The sequence below is a fragment of the Rhinolophus sinicus genome, chromosome 17 (assembly GCF_057876585.1).
Source record: "Rhinolophus sinicus isolate RSI-liver-muscle chromosome 17, RSI-T2T, whole genome shotgun sequence".
NCBI lineage: Eukaryota > Metazoa > Chordata > Mammalia > Chiroptera > Rhinolophidae > Rhinolophus > Rhinolophus sinicus.
In genome coordinates, this window is record NC_142517.1 from 168,959,901 (window position 1) to 168,974,812 (window position 14,912).

Sequence of the window (14,912 nt, forward strand, 5' to 3'; positions counted from 1 at the left end):
TCACTGAAGACACAGTCATGTTCACACATGTCTGCACAGTACAATAAGCCGAGTCATGGAAAAGTCGAACACATGGCTCACCATTTTCAATCCTCCTGCTCATAATAGCTTGCAAAACATTTATGACGCCATAATGTCGACGGCTAAATCCTACACAGATCATCACAAAGATTTTGCTGCCATGCAGTCTAAATAGGTCCCACTAATGGACTATATAGACGTCACTCTTCAAAGCATTTGGAAATCCTTGTGTATTTGATTCTATTTTAAAAGTTCTGGTTCAAATCTTTGTCTTTGCTTTTAATATTACCTTTAAAACAGAGTAAGTTCCAGGTCAAATTATACTTTAAAAAAATAAAATTTATGCTTTAGAACAGTTTTAGATTTACAGAAAAATTATGGCAATAGATAGTATACAGAGTTCCCAAATACTCTGCTTTCAGCTTCTCTTGTGATTTATGTTTTATGTTAGTATGATACATTTATTACAACTAATAAACCAATATTCATTCATTTATTAACCAAAGTCCACATTTTATTTGTATTTTAGTTTTTGCTTAATACTCTTTTTCTGTTCTAGAAACCCATCTAGGATGCCTCATTAAATTTAGTTATCATGTCTCCTTAGGCTCCTCTTGGTTGTGACAATTTTTCAGATTTCCTTGTTTTTGTTGACCTTGACAGTTTCGAGTAGTACTGGGCAGGTATTTTGTAGAATTTTGCTCTGTTGGTATTTGTCTGATGTTTTTCTCATGATTACACTGAGGTTATGGGTTTGGGGGAGAATGACTGACTGCAGATAGAAAGTGAACTTTTCAGCACATGATATTAAGGGCACATACTATCAACATGACTTATTACTGTTGATGTTCACCTCAATCAACTGGTTGAGGTAGTGTCTGTCAGGAGTCTCTACTATAATGTTATTCTTTTTTACGCCCTTTCCATACTATACTCTTTGGAAGGAAGCCACCATGTGTAGCTCACACTGAGGAGTAGGAAGTTATGCTCCACTTTCCTGAAGTATATGTATCTACATGAATTATTTGGAATTCTGAACAGGAACGTTGTTTCTTCTCTCCCATTTATGTATTTATTCAATCATTTATTTTTATTAATGTGGACTCATGTGTATTTATTTTGTACTTTTATTTGTTTGTTTGTTTGTTTATTTATTTATTTATTTTGCTCAAATAGTTCCAGCTTTGGATACTGGGAACTTTTTCAGTTGACTCCTGTCAACTGAAATACCCCATTACTGTGATATACCCCATTACTGTGGAGTTTTTTTTGTTTCTTTGTTTTAGCATATTCTTGCTTTCTAGCGGCTCTTTTGTGTATTTCTTGTCCCAGTCTTAGAATCAGCCATTTCTTCAAGGAGCCTTCAAGTTACAATTTTAATTCCTATTTGAGTCAATATACTGTAAAGTACATGTTTGTATCAATATATAGTTACTAAAAATAGAAAAATCTATCTCTTGCTCTACAGAAATGTCTGTGCATCATATCCATTAGTGCTTAGGATGGTTAATGCTACGCTATCAGCATGCTATGATGTACACACTCCACTCTTACTGATGCTAATGGGAGTTCCAGGAAGAAAAAACAATGCCTAATAGAATAGGCAGATGTTGTCTTTATGGGCTTACTTTACTTCATTTAATACCTAACACGGTGTTCTCTGATGATTTCTTGGATGAGATTTGTATTGCCCCTTTTAGATATGGAATTAGTAATAGGTTTGCCGCCTTCTTGGATACTGGTATTTGCTTGACTTAAATTAGAGATTTTAAAAAGTAATGTTTATAACACCTTATACTTGTGTAGTACTTCAACATATGCAATGTGTTTTTGTATAACTTACTTGTTTTTACAGAAAACCATCTAAAGTTACAAAGTATCTTTTATTTTAGAGGACATTGAGGCTCACAGAAGAGCAGAGTTCCATGTTAAATGTCACTTTCCTTTAAAAGGCTATATTGTGACATAAGCCTCTTTTGCTTTTCTACTGGAATAACAATAGGCCTCATTTTCCCCATTTACCCACGTATGCTGTTTGCCCTTTAAAATCCAAAGATCCTTCAACCTCATAACTTAATGGAAAATTTTTACAAGATATTTTATACCCAAATTCCTACAAAATGCTTAGTACCTTTGTTTATAATCATTTTTGTATTTTAAACTCACATTATAGATCCATATGTAATAACAATTTTGTACTCAAACCAAGCTTGCCTTAATCTTGTCTCCAATCCATACTCCCACTACTCCTGACAAGTGACCACACAAATCTAACCCTGTGTCTTTTCGTTTTACGACCCTTCAAATGTGCACTAAGTCCTTTAGGAAAAGGCCATGGAAACAATGTGCAGGGCTGTTTATGATTTGGCCCCCTGTATCTGTCTAGCTTCACCTCCTGCCGCTGTCTTCTTCTATTTCATGGTGCAGACATGCTGAACTGCATTTAGTTCCTTGGAAATAACCTTTGGTTTCTAGCCTGCACATTTGTTCTATAGCTTTATTTACAGAGGAGTTCTTTTTCTGTCCTTCCTAATTCTTAATGCTTGGAGCTGTACTACTTTGAAATTCAGAATGCATTGCACGTATCTATTTGTGTTGTGGGGGAGGATAAACAATTTTCTTTCTATCCTTCTAAATTCTTCTAATTTAACCAAATTAACATGAGACAGATTAATGGGATAAAATAACTAAATTTATCACATATGTACCTATGGGGGTTCCATAAGAATATAGGACACTAAGACAAATCCAGCAGTTGAGGTTTATATGCCACCTTGAGCTAAGGAGAAGGGGGTGGGTGAGTTGTGGTTTAGAATTTCAAATGGCAGGAAGGCTATTCACAGGGAGATGGAAAAGCAAATGTTTTGAAAACAAATGCTTGCTGGGTCATCTTACCAATGGGACACAGAGAGGACTTTGACCCGGAATGGGCCTTGCTATGTTCCTCCCTGTCTATCACACCTAGTTCATATTAAACTATAGTTATCTCTGATGATAGCTCCCTTCCGGGAGAGCAGGTCCTCTATCTAAATTTTTAGACAGTTAAGGGGACAGTCAAAGGTTTTTCCTGAGTCTTTCATTTCTTGAAAATGACCTGCTTAAAATAATCAGTATCCCAAAAAGCATATGTTAGGGTGGCAAACTCTGCTCCTCCTCAGTGCGTATCTGTAATCCCTTTTAGCTAGACTGAATTCCTTGAAGACAAGGCTAATATCTTATTTGTCTTCCAAGACTATTCTTATTTCTCTTCCATTTGTATTGCAGAAGGCTCTTCTTAGTAAATGCTGAATAAATGAGTGGATAATCTTTCTGATTTAAAAATGTGAATTTAATGGCTTAATTTTAGCCATATTGAAAAAAATTATAAATTTCTGGGACAAAGAAGTTGATTCACAGAGTTAATTTTTAAAGACTAGTCTGCCTTAGACTTTTAATTGCCATGGTTCATCTGCCTGTTTCCAATGCTCTTATTTATATAAGAATGACTAACTGCTAGTGCCATCATTTGCTTTTCCTTCAGTGCATTTAGACTTTCAAAATAATATTTACGACCTGTGAGAAGTTGAAATACTGATCATGTTATCTTCCACAATAAAGTAATGGGAATCCAATTAGAAATGTGCTATAATATATAAATGTCAAAATAAATTGAGAAACTGGTTCTTAGTGGGGCAACTTTAAGATAGGATTACATTCTTTACAAACTTGTGTTGGTCTATAAAACTTTTCTAAATATATTCCCTTTTAAAACCTTATCTTCCTGTCTAAACCTCAAAAAGAAAGTCTGATTTGCAAGATAATTTGAAGATCAGTTTCATTAATTCCTTTCTCAGTAGGGCTGCAGGACAAAATACCCCACATTTCAGTTGCCAGAGCAGGCTGCACTCTTTCTGTGGTGTATTTCTTATGAGATAATAAAGGTGTTAGCATTGCTCTCAATCAATATACAAATATTTATTAAACTCAAACTCTGCGCAAAGCTCTGAGCTATGTGTTATTTTAAACAATGAATTATCCAGTTCTAGAACACTCTAGGTCAAACCTGAGGAAGGTTTATAATTTTGTTTTTTTCATTAAGAGACAAAATATCAAGTAGAAGTAATGGTGTCCAAAGTTTCCTGTTAGGAAATTACTAGGCCCCCAAAATAAAAATTATATAATCAGCACTGCATTTATGACCTGTATTTTACATCCCTTCCTTTGTGGTATAAATACCAATGGGAGCCATTTTGTGCTCTCCTTATCTCGCATAGGTATGCTGAAGGTATCTTTTTTTTTTTTTTTCAATACTATTTTTTATTAGTTTCAGGTGCACCAACCAACAGAATGATTAGACATTTACAACCCTCACATAGTGATAACCCCCAAACCCCAAGTCTACTACCTCTGGCATCGTACATAGCTATTACATTACCATTGACTCTATGCTGTACTTTACATCCCGTGACTATGTATGTATTTTTTAAATTATAGTTGACATTCAATATTATTTTATATTAGCTTCAGGTGTACAGCACAGTGGTTAGGCATTTATATAATCTATGAAATGATCCCTCCAATAAGTCCAGTATCCATCTGACACCCTACATAGTCTTTACAACATTATTGATTATATTCCCCATATTGTATTTCACATCCCTGTGACTTTTGTGACTATCAATTTGTACTTTCTAATCCTTTCACCTCCCTCGTCCCCTTACCTCCCTCCTATCTAGCAACCATCAGTTTTTTCTCTGTATCTATGAGTCTATTTCTGTTTCGTTTGTTTGTTTATTCTGTTCTTTAGATTCCACATATAAGTGAGATTATATGGTATTTGTCTTTCTCAGTCTGACTTATTTCACTTGAAGCTATCTTTTATTTAAACAAAATTATATTTACTGCACACGTGAATAATTCTCTAAAATTTTATAACTTAAAATCAAACTTAAAATTATCTTACTGATTTCTAACAAGCTATCTTAGAGCAAGGTTCTCACATGTTTCCATTACTACAACAACCAAAAGACAATCTCAGCTTTAAACACAGCTGGACTAAAATTGATAAAGGACTTTGAGAGTTTGAAATGGCATCATCTTGCCTCTTCTGAATCTGAGGCTGTTGCTCAGTCTATTATAAAATATTTAATTCTTAAAAACTTATTGGTCCTCTTAGACCCTGGCAGTCCAGAGACAAATGAAAACAGGAAGGAAACAGTGGACATAACAAGTAAAATGACTGCAAGACATGTGACAGCTGGCTGAGGAAAGAAACAGAAACACTACACATTTACACAACTACATCACTGTGTAAGACAAAAGATGATTAAAACAGTAACCTTCACTCAGAAAAAAAGTTGCACTATTTTTTTTAATCATAATATATATTTTACAAGGCAGGGAAGTGAAAGGGTACAATGAAAGATTTAGAATCCCAGTTTTGTTTTGTTTTTTTGAGTTTCTATTCAATGTGGAATGTACTCCACATTGCATGTAAATACCGGTACTTAGCCCTTCTCATTCTTTTTTTTTTTCTGTAGCCTTGATGCTCACATTTATGATCTGTGGTGGCCACTCAGTTAGTTAGGGTGTGAAAAGACAGGAAATAGGGAGAGGTCTTGAGCTTAGTAGCTCATAAACTGGTGTTCTAGTCCTCCCAGGACATTAGGAAGGCTGTGAAAACAAACTTGGCCTATTTAGCCATTTTGCCTAAGTCAACACCTTACTTCCTAAGTGAAGCAGAGATTTTGTTTAAAATCTTTCTCAGAAATAAAAAGGTAAAGACAAACTTCCAAGATTTCTTCTATTCCCTATAAAGCGTTTCTCCTGGAAAGGTGAAAGTGTCATCTTGAAACAATAGAGGGTGTCTTTATTCTTCCTTTTGGAGTGGTGACCTTGAACTAAATTACCAATGCCGTAGTGATTCACTATCACAACTAACCACATTGAAATGTTTTTTTTTCTTTTTTATAGACTATTTTAGAAAATAATTAGTAATTGGAATAACAGCAAATCATTCTTCCATTCTATGACACTTGGAGAAATACTTCACCTAATTTTAAATTCTTGTTGACTGTTGACCCTATGTAAGACTTTTTTCATGTAAAACTATGAAGTCTAAGCATCTTCATTCAAATTTGATGCGTTTTTTGATGATCTCTATATATCAGTTTTGCCTCTTAACTTACAGTAGTTCAGTGAAAAAGAAATGTATTTCATGCATTGAAAATTACTACCGTATGATCATGCTTACCTTGTGTAACAATAAGTTTCAATATAAATTTTTATGTCAAAAAAGATTTGAAAAGTGATTAAAAATGTATTTTACTTTTAAATATAAATATATACATATATATACATATATATGAAATGAGTGGTATTCTATTTTTAGGTTTTATATGTAGCTCCACTATTTATTATTTTGATGTTTGCCTTAAAAGTTTTTATTCTGTTGTGGGAATTAGTCTGTATCTTTTGGAACAGTTCTTAGTGTCTCTATACCTTACTATAAAAGAAGAATTTTGAATTTCTAGGGAAATAGAGCAAGAAGAGAAGTCCTCTCCTTCCATCTGTTCATCTTTCTTAAAATTGCAACAAAAGGTACATGAACCTACCTTTGATGTTGTAGAAGGAATAATATATGTAAAAAATATGTCAGGGAAATGGAGGCAAGGAATATTGGATTTGAGATTTCCTACATTGTTCCCTTTTAATGCTTTAAGCCCTGACATTTAATGAAGTTGATCAGAGCGCTCCCAAATCTTCTAAACCTACAATTATTCCTTAACATAATTCCTCTTCCAAATAATAAATTAATTAGCACTTGTGCAATAATTTTCTCCAAAATATTTTTATTGATCTTTCCCAATTATATATGCCTGTAGAATTGTGCTTATGCTATTTTCTTCAACACTACATTTTTCTACTATTAAGTAATTCAGTTGGCTTTTAAATAACATACCTATAAATCCTAATATGAAGAAATGCGAAATTAGTTTGCCAAAGATTCTTAGCCTATCTGATAATGTTGATCTCTGCATACTCCTTTGTATCAAACTTACTCATTCTAAACATAGTGAAAAACAATAATAATAGAATTAATTTTACTTGGGGCTTTCTTAAAAGATGGTAGGCCAAGTGTCATTTGATTATTATGTAACTAATCTTCTATAATTACGTGGGCATACAGATGCATTGTAGCAGTAGTGAATGCAAAAAAAAATCTAGTCTATATTCAGATTTAAAGAGAAATACAAACATGAATACGTACTCGACAACTGAAAACTAAAACTCTCCCTTATTACCTCAAAGAACCCCAAATATAACTTAAACATGGCTACAGTAAGCTATTTGATTTGCAATAACTTGAAATGTCATGTGCTTCAATCAGTTTTTCTAAAAGCTGAACCAAGATAAATCAGAGAAGCACCTGCATAGTCTTTATTTTAATGCAAATCAATTTAATTAACATATCAATTTTTTGAAATTGCCAGTGAAAAATATTCCAAAAGTAAATACCACAGAGCCTTGTTGCCAATGCTAAAGCTTTTTATCGTCTTATTAATTAATTCTTGAATCACCACAGATCCCATGTTTTACTTGAAAGGCCAAACCAAATAGTTCTTTGCATATATATTAGCACCCCTTGTTTTCTAGACAGACATTTTAATCCCTTCTTATCTCTGAGATAAATATATTTTTTCCTTGTAATTATTTAATTAGTCAATAGACTAGAACAGATCCCATGGAGCCACTCCACTGTGTGCTGTGTAAACATGTTCTGTTCTACCCCTAGTAATTGGCCAATAGATCCCCCAAGAGTGTTTTGATCCCTTAAATAAACACTATACAGGCAAGGGGGTGAGGGGTGTGTGTTCTTCATTGGCAATGAAACCAGAAAGAAGAGCTTCACGTTCAGGGCTCAGTACTCATTTACAAAATAACAAACTGCTGGTGACCCTATAGCTCCCTCTGCTGGTTCACAAAGTTTAAAAATTACAAGTAGAAATAGTGTTTATGAATAGAGCCTCTTAGGAGAAACGTGTCATTTTAGGTAGGCAGTGAGGTTAAACTAAAGAAATGAGCAACAGAAGGTTGTCATTTTTTCACGTCTTAAGTTGAGAGCCACCTTACTGTCTTTAATCATTTTACCATTATGTATGCCTGTATTGTCTTACTTTTTGCAGTTAATAGCAGGCTCTCAAATAACAGGCAGGTAATTTTTTCTGGGATACTTCAACCAAAGGAAACTTCATGAGTCTGTCAGCTCCTCTCAAACAGTACCATTCCTTTGTGAGGCAGGGGATTATTCATATGGGCCTTCGGTTACCTCTAGTCCATCTACAAGGGTGGCAAATGAAAGACCATAAAGAAGTGAACATCTTTTTCAGACTGACCCATGAGAATTCAGTGCATCTCATCTTTATGGCATTGGTGACCCTCTTCATTTGGAATAGGCTAAAAGCAGCCAAAAAGGAGAGGACAGCAATCGGAGAAATTTGGCCTTGAATTCTAACTCTGACAAAATCTGTATGGTCTTCTTCAAGTTATTTATCATCTCTACCCTTTCTTGTTCACATCTATAATTTGGAAATAAAATTCTCAGAGAGTCGTTGTCAGGGAGAAATAATGTATGTGTAGTGCCCGCCATGTTGCAGATGCATATAAATTGGAGTTAACACTATTCCTGAGAAATCTGGGTTTCTGTTCCAACCGACCAAATGATCCAGAGAGTGTCAAAGAGAAATAACTTCCCTTCCCCCAAATTCTGAAAGAGTAGCCACATAACACATGTTCAATCATGTAAACACATTGTTTTTATTGAAAGATATTACTATGCTTTGACTTCACCATAGTTACACAATCTACAATCCAACCCTATTTATTTTTTGATATGAAGACAAGATCAGAAATACAGTTGACCCTACAGAATTGTAGGTCCCAGGAGCCTATTAAATTGGGCTATAAAGAAGCTAGGTAAACAGTATATTCTGATGAGGAGGATTTAGATAGTGAGTTGTAGACGTTGTTATAGATTATTGCAAATAAACTCCTATCTTCGATAGCTCTCTTTTGCTACATATATAGTAAATGTGTTTATTTTAGTATATTAGGTTTTGACAAGACAGTAAACAATGGTTTTATAATCAAATAGCTAGATAGGGAAAAGTGGTTTGAGCCTAATGTTTATACATTCTGAGTGACAGTTTGCCTCCAGAGAATGCTGTGCTCTCTCTAGTTCTATGTACACAATCGAGGTCACTCTTTATTATTAGGTAATAAAAAAATAAAAAATAAAAATAAATAGAGACAGTATACGTAGTGGGTAAGTACAAATATCTGAAGCCAGAAAAGCTGGATTTGAATTGTAGCTCTCTTAGCTGTCTGACGTTGAGCGAGTTCATGGAATGCCTCATCTGTGCTTTACTTTCTTCACTTATAAAATGAGACTCTAAAAGAATACATGTTGTATCAGCATCTTAGGGCTACCTTAACAAATTACCACAAACCTGATGGATTACAATGACAAATTTATTTTCTCACAGTTTGGGAGGACAGAAGTCTGAAATCGAGTTACCAGCAGGGCCATGATCCCTTTGAAAGCTCTAGGGAAAAGGCCTTCAGTGCCTCCTCCAGCTCTGGTGGCCCCAGCTGTTTCTTGGCAGATGGCAGCATGACTCCACTCTCTGCCTCTTCTCCACATGGCCTGCCCACTGTATCTCTGTGAGTCCTCTTCTCTTCTTATGAGGACACCAATCACTGGATTGGAGATATTGGATACCTAATCCAGTATGACCTCATATTAATTACATCTGCAAAGACCCTGTTTCTTTGTAACATAAGGTCACATTCTGAGGTTCCAAGTGGACATGGATTTTAGGGGGTCAATATTCAACCCACTGCTTACCTCATAGGGTAGTTTTGAGGATTAAATGAGTTACTGTAATTAAAGCACTAGAACAATGCGTGTCACAGATGTTTTAGCTAAGTGACTTCTAAAATGTAATATAGTTAAGGCAGTTTCACCAAACTTACAGGTGCTCAATTGTGTCTAACTAGATAGCTTCCCCCAATGGCCTATGGTACCTTAAATTCAAGCCATTTAAAACTGCCTTCATTTTCACTCCCAACAAGAACCACTGAATCCCCCAATTCCTATAAGTGGTGTCACCAACCCATTTGTCCATGCCTCATTTCCCAAGATTCAAAGCCTCAACAACATTTATAACTCCTCTTTCTTTGCTGTCTTGTCTAATCAACCACGTGGTCCTACAGAGTCTACCCTGAGAGCAATTAACTTGTTATATTCTTACTTCTTCTTTTCCAGGTCAGGTCTTCTTTAAGATTCACCCAGATGAGAAATAGCATAATATGGTCACACACTAAATCACAGTAAATGCACACACACACACACACACACACACACACACACACACACGTATACATATATATGTATATTTCAGAAAGCAGAAAAATAGTTGTATTTCTCTTAATGCAGGGATTGGTCTATTTAGTGATTTAATGAAAAAAATATGGAATATAATACACAATAAGTTGGCCTAATTTAGTGGCTCTGCATGTAAACTGACTCTATTATACAGAAAAGAGAGGCTTGAGGTGGGGGAAAAGGAAAATATTTACTATGTTCTTAATCCATAAAATGTAAATAAAGGCATGGAAATCTGGCATAGTTTCTGTCCAGACATTTTACAGCTTTGACCTCAGTAAAATGTGACCTTGAGAAAATTATTTAAATTCTCTAATGCTACAGGTAATGCTTTATCATCTATAAATTGAGGTACACTTCCCTATGAGGTTGTCATAAAAAATAAATGACAAAACTATATGTAAAATTCTTCAAAATAGCACTATGCCCCTAATACATGCTCAATAAACATTAGCTATTAGATGTAGTTTTAGGATCATGTAGAATTAATTCTCTAAAATTCTTGTACCTATTTGTTCTCTGCTTCATCTGATGGCTCATTTTATTTAGTGTATTTTCAGATTCAGTTGCATGCTAGTAAGGCAGTGTGGTTTGGGTGCAGTGTGTTAGGAAGAACTTGGCTTCTGAGTCATCAGCTGCTGTTGGGCAACTCCTCAGACAAGTCAGTGGACTCTTTCTGAGCCTAGTGTCCTTTGGTATCCTTGTCTATAAAATGGTGGGGGAGAGCGTGTTATAAAAAGCATATTATATGCACTCAATAAGTGATAGTTATCAGTGTTATGTTTTTTTGGGTCTCAGGTTCTAGGTGAATATCAATGGGTGCAATCCATTATGGGACAGAGGTTATATGAGATATAGTGACAAAAAACATTAGAGCATTCCGACAGAAAGTTTTGGAATCCTTATATTTCTGATGCTACAGTAGTCAATATATATTCAGCACGTATTGAAAGTTGAGATTCTGAAGAGTGTTGGATGAGTAAAGTGAATGAGAGAGTCTTAATTCTGAAATACAAGTAGCAGGGTTGAAATAGAGGTGACTTTCATATGGCTTCTTTTAAAAGCCATATGGATGGCTTCTTTTAAAAATATTGTGCCATCAATAAAAACTTAGCAGCAATTATACTAACTGGGTCTATTGTGTGTAATTGAAAAGCCACTCAGACAACTCTTCACGTATATCTGACATCCTGTGTAAAGTCACACCCATTTTACTGTGACGGCATATTTTATTATGACAATATCCCACATATTGTCATAAATGTCTGGGAGAGAAGCCTCATGTGCAGAAACTTCATAGTTAATGAGAAAATAAATACATAAAAAGTGTAACTACATACACACAAACATACCTTTTTAAAATGTTTTTTTTTTTAGCAGCATAAAGAAATAAATACACAGCTATTAACTGCTCTGACAAAGCAGATGTGAACATATTGAGATTTGCACAGGGCTATGTATTGGCCTTTAACTACTATTCTGTTTCCCATAAGGACACACAAAGACATTCTTTGCTCATAAGAAGCTGGTTAGGAATTCTCACTGCACCCATGTAGAGGATGGAAACATACTCATAAAGCAACAGATGCATGCATGCATGTGATATTGGGAGGCATTTGCTTTTAAAGGGTAGCACTTAGAGAGGTGATCAGAGGGAGTACTGTTATGAAAATATTTTGTAGTCAAGGTCTCACTAGGTTCTTAAGAATGATTCAGATTATGTCTGACAAAATCATGATTCATTGTCTCTAAAGCATATTTGTATGTGTTTGGCATAGAAATCACGGTTGGAAAGTTACTCTGAAGGACAAAGGGACCAGACTCAATGAGTTTCAACTTGACCTGGGAAAAAAGACTCACAGGGTCCATTCTTTCACTCACTCTTGTTTCCTTCTCTGTCTTTATCGGCCTTGTGTCTGAGTCCTAGAAGAAAATGGGCCAGAATAATATCAGTGCTGAATATATGCTAGCATTAGAAACAATAAGAGAGACTAAGAGATTGAAAGAGTTGTTTCAGTAAAGGCACTATTGAACATTGACAGTCTAAGCAATATTACTCAGGGGGCCATCTAATCAACTGCAACCTGAGAGGAGAAAGGGCATTCTTCTCTACTTTGTCCCAGACTATCCTCTGCCTTGGTGTCAGGTGGACCCTGGTTAACCACACTTTATGGAGCAGATACACCTGGGAAGCTGAAGCACTGAATGGAGTCTGGTGACACCCAGTGGGAGACCATGGTACCTGGTAGGACAGAATCAGTGCAATCCAATTGGAATACACTAAAGTGTGAACACTGTCAAATACACCCTGAAAAGTCCTGAACGCCTTGGAACAGGACCAGTGCAGAATGGATTTTTACAGAAGCCTTAGGTGGGTTCAAGAGCCAAAGAAACTGGTTAGGAATTCTCACTGCACCCATGTAAAGGACAGAAACATATTCATAAAGCAACAGATGAATCCATGCTTGTGATACTAGGAGATGTGAAGTATTACTGATTTTAAGATGCCCTTTTCAGGTTACTAAAATCTAGGGGGGAAAATCAAGATTAAATTTTCATATTTCTAAGTGTTTATAGGTTTTCGGCTTGAGTCTTCTAATTGACAGAGTTGAATAAGTAGATTAAAGATAAAAATTATTTTTCCTTATCATTTTTATTTTGCAACTTTTCCCTTGTACACAGTCATCTCCATGCACGTAAACATACACCTCTCTCCAGTAAAAGTAAAACATTCTGAATATTTGTCCTTAATTGTAGGAAATGGGTAGTTCCAAAAAACTGTTTTCTAAAATGTTCATCAGTATTTTATATAGATTTACCCTACAGCCTCCACTGAAATATAAACATGAATATGGGTGCCAAAGATGACACTTCTAAGAAATAATTAAATTCTACTTTAATTCACGTTAGCCAAAATGAGAAATACCTTGTATTTCATTGCCTTGAGCTTCTTACACTGAAAACAGTACCTAAATAATTTTCTGTGGAATGCTTTTGCTGCCCAAGGCATCTGTCTGCTTTGACTGTATGACAGATCGATCTTAGTTATATTTGTTGAAGTTCAAATATTTGGTATTTCTTCAATGCATAAAGTACACTGCAATATACCAGAAGGGAAACTATTTTAAAACAGAGAAGGGACAGATAAGAAAGCTGATCACATAACATGCATGTTTGGTCTACCTTGCCCTCCAGTATATTTCAGTGTTTCAGTCAAACAAAAGTGTATTGAAATATACATAAAAAGTAAACTCAAATGAGTCAGAATAAAAATGTTAAATGATGATGTAAAATAACCTAGAAGACAATGTGGATATGTATGAAATATATTTACAAAATATATCTAAGACATAAATGAAAAGTTAAGAATTTACAAAGAAACAAAGTGAGAATGAAGTCGATAGGAATGAATAGAAAAATTTTTGAAAGCCAAAACATTATTGAAAAATAACTGGCAGACTGGAAAACATGGCAGGCAAAATGTTATCATCATTATATTGAGAGCAGTCATAAAGCAAGGAGAAAATATGTTACTACTTTAAAAGAAAAATGAATAAAAGATGTGAACACTTAAAAAAATATTAGTGTCTCCCCAAAAAAGCTAAAGCTCCTTCATAATTGAAAAGTTAAAACGATTTATAAATTTAGAATTATCTCTAAAAAGATAATATGCAAACTTTGTGAGTATGGGAAAAGAAACTTTCATAACATTGTTATTGGAATATAGATTTGTACCACTTTTGCAAGCAACAGAAAAGCATTCAAACCTGTTGTTACAGAATTCTGCACTTATGAATCTGCTATAAACATGATGTGGGGAAAATAACCATCAAAAAACATTAAATGAAAAAAGCTGGATTTACAATCATACCTGTTTTATCCCTTGTATGATCTTAATTTTGTAGTGAAAATGTAAGGAAATACAATATTAACATGGTTACCAGTTTGAGAGACTGTTTTAAATCAAAATAGGAATTGAAGGATGAAAACAATAAGGTTCTACATATGTAGACTACATCAATGAATATATCTATACCTATCTACATAAATCTCCACAAACATAACTTCATACAAACATAACTTCATTGATTAACACAGTAATTACCTATGTAACTACCTATGTAGCACAGTAACTACCTATGTGACCGATATAATTTATGATGAATGGGGTGATCTTTAGGGAGTAAATTTTTCTTCTCTTTTTATTCTCAGGGAAAGAATACAGCCTTCTTCAAACAATTTGTAAGGTCTATAATGAAACAAAAATTACATAAAGAATCTCTCTCCTTCTAGAGAGGTGAGTTTTAGAGAGCATTAACTTAGATATTACTATATTTAACACTTTACCTTCTAAATTAAGATTAGGCCCTTACAGTTTATATCTGAATCAATGAAAGAAATGATGAATACCACGCAAGTTAATATTTGTAGAATTAGAAGAAAACTTATTATTTGCAGGTGATCA

General features: G+C 34.6%; 1 protein-coding gene across 3 annotated transcripts in view; it reads left to right on the forward strand.

Annotated features, from left to right (window-relative positions):
* PPP1R1C (protein phosphatase 1 regulatory inhibitor subunit 1C) overlaps positions 1-14,912 on the forward strand; it is a 103,095-nt gene that overhangs the window by 62,107 nt on the left and 26,076 nt on the right. The gene's annotated exons all lie outside the window — the stretch shown is intronic.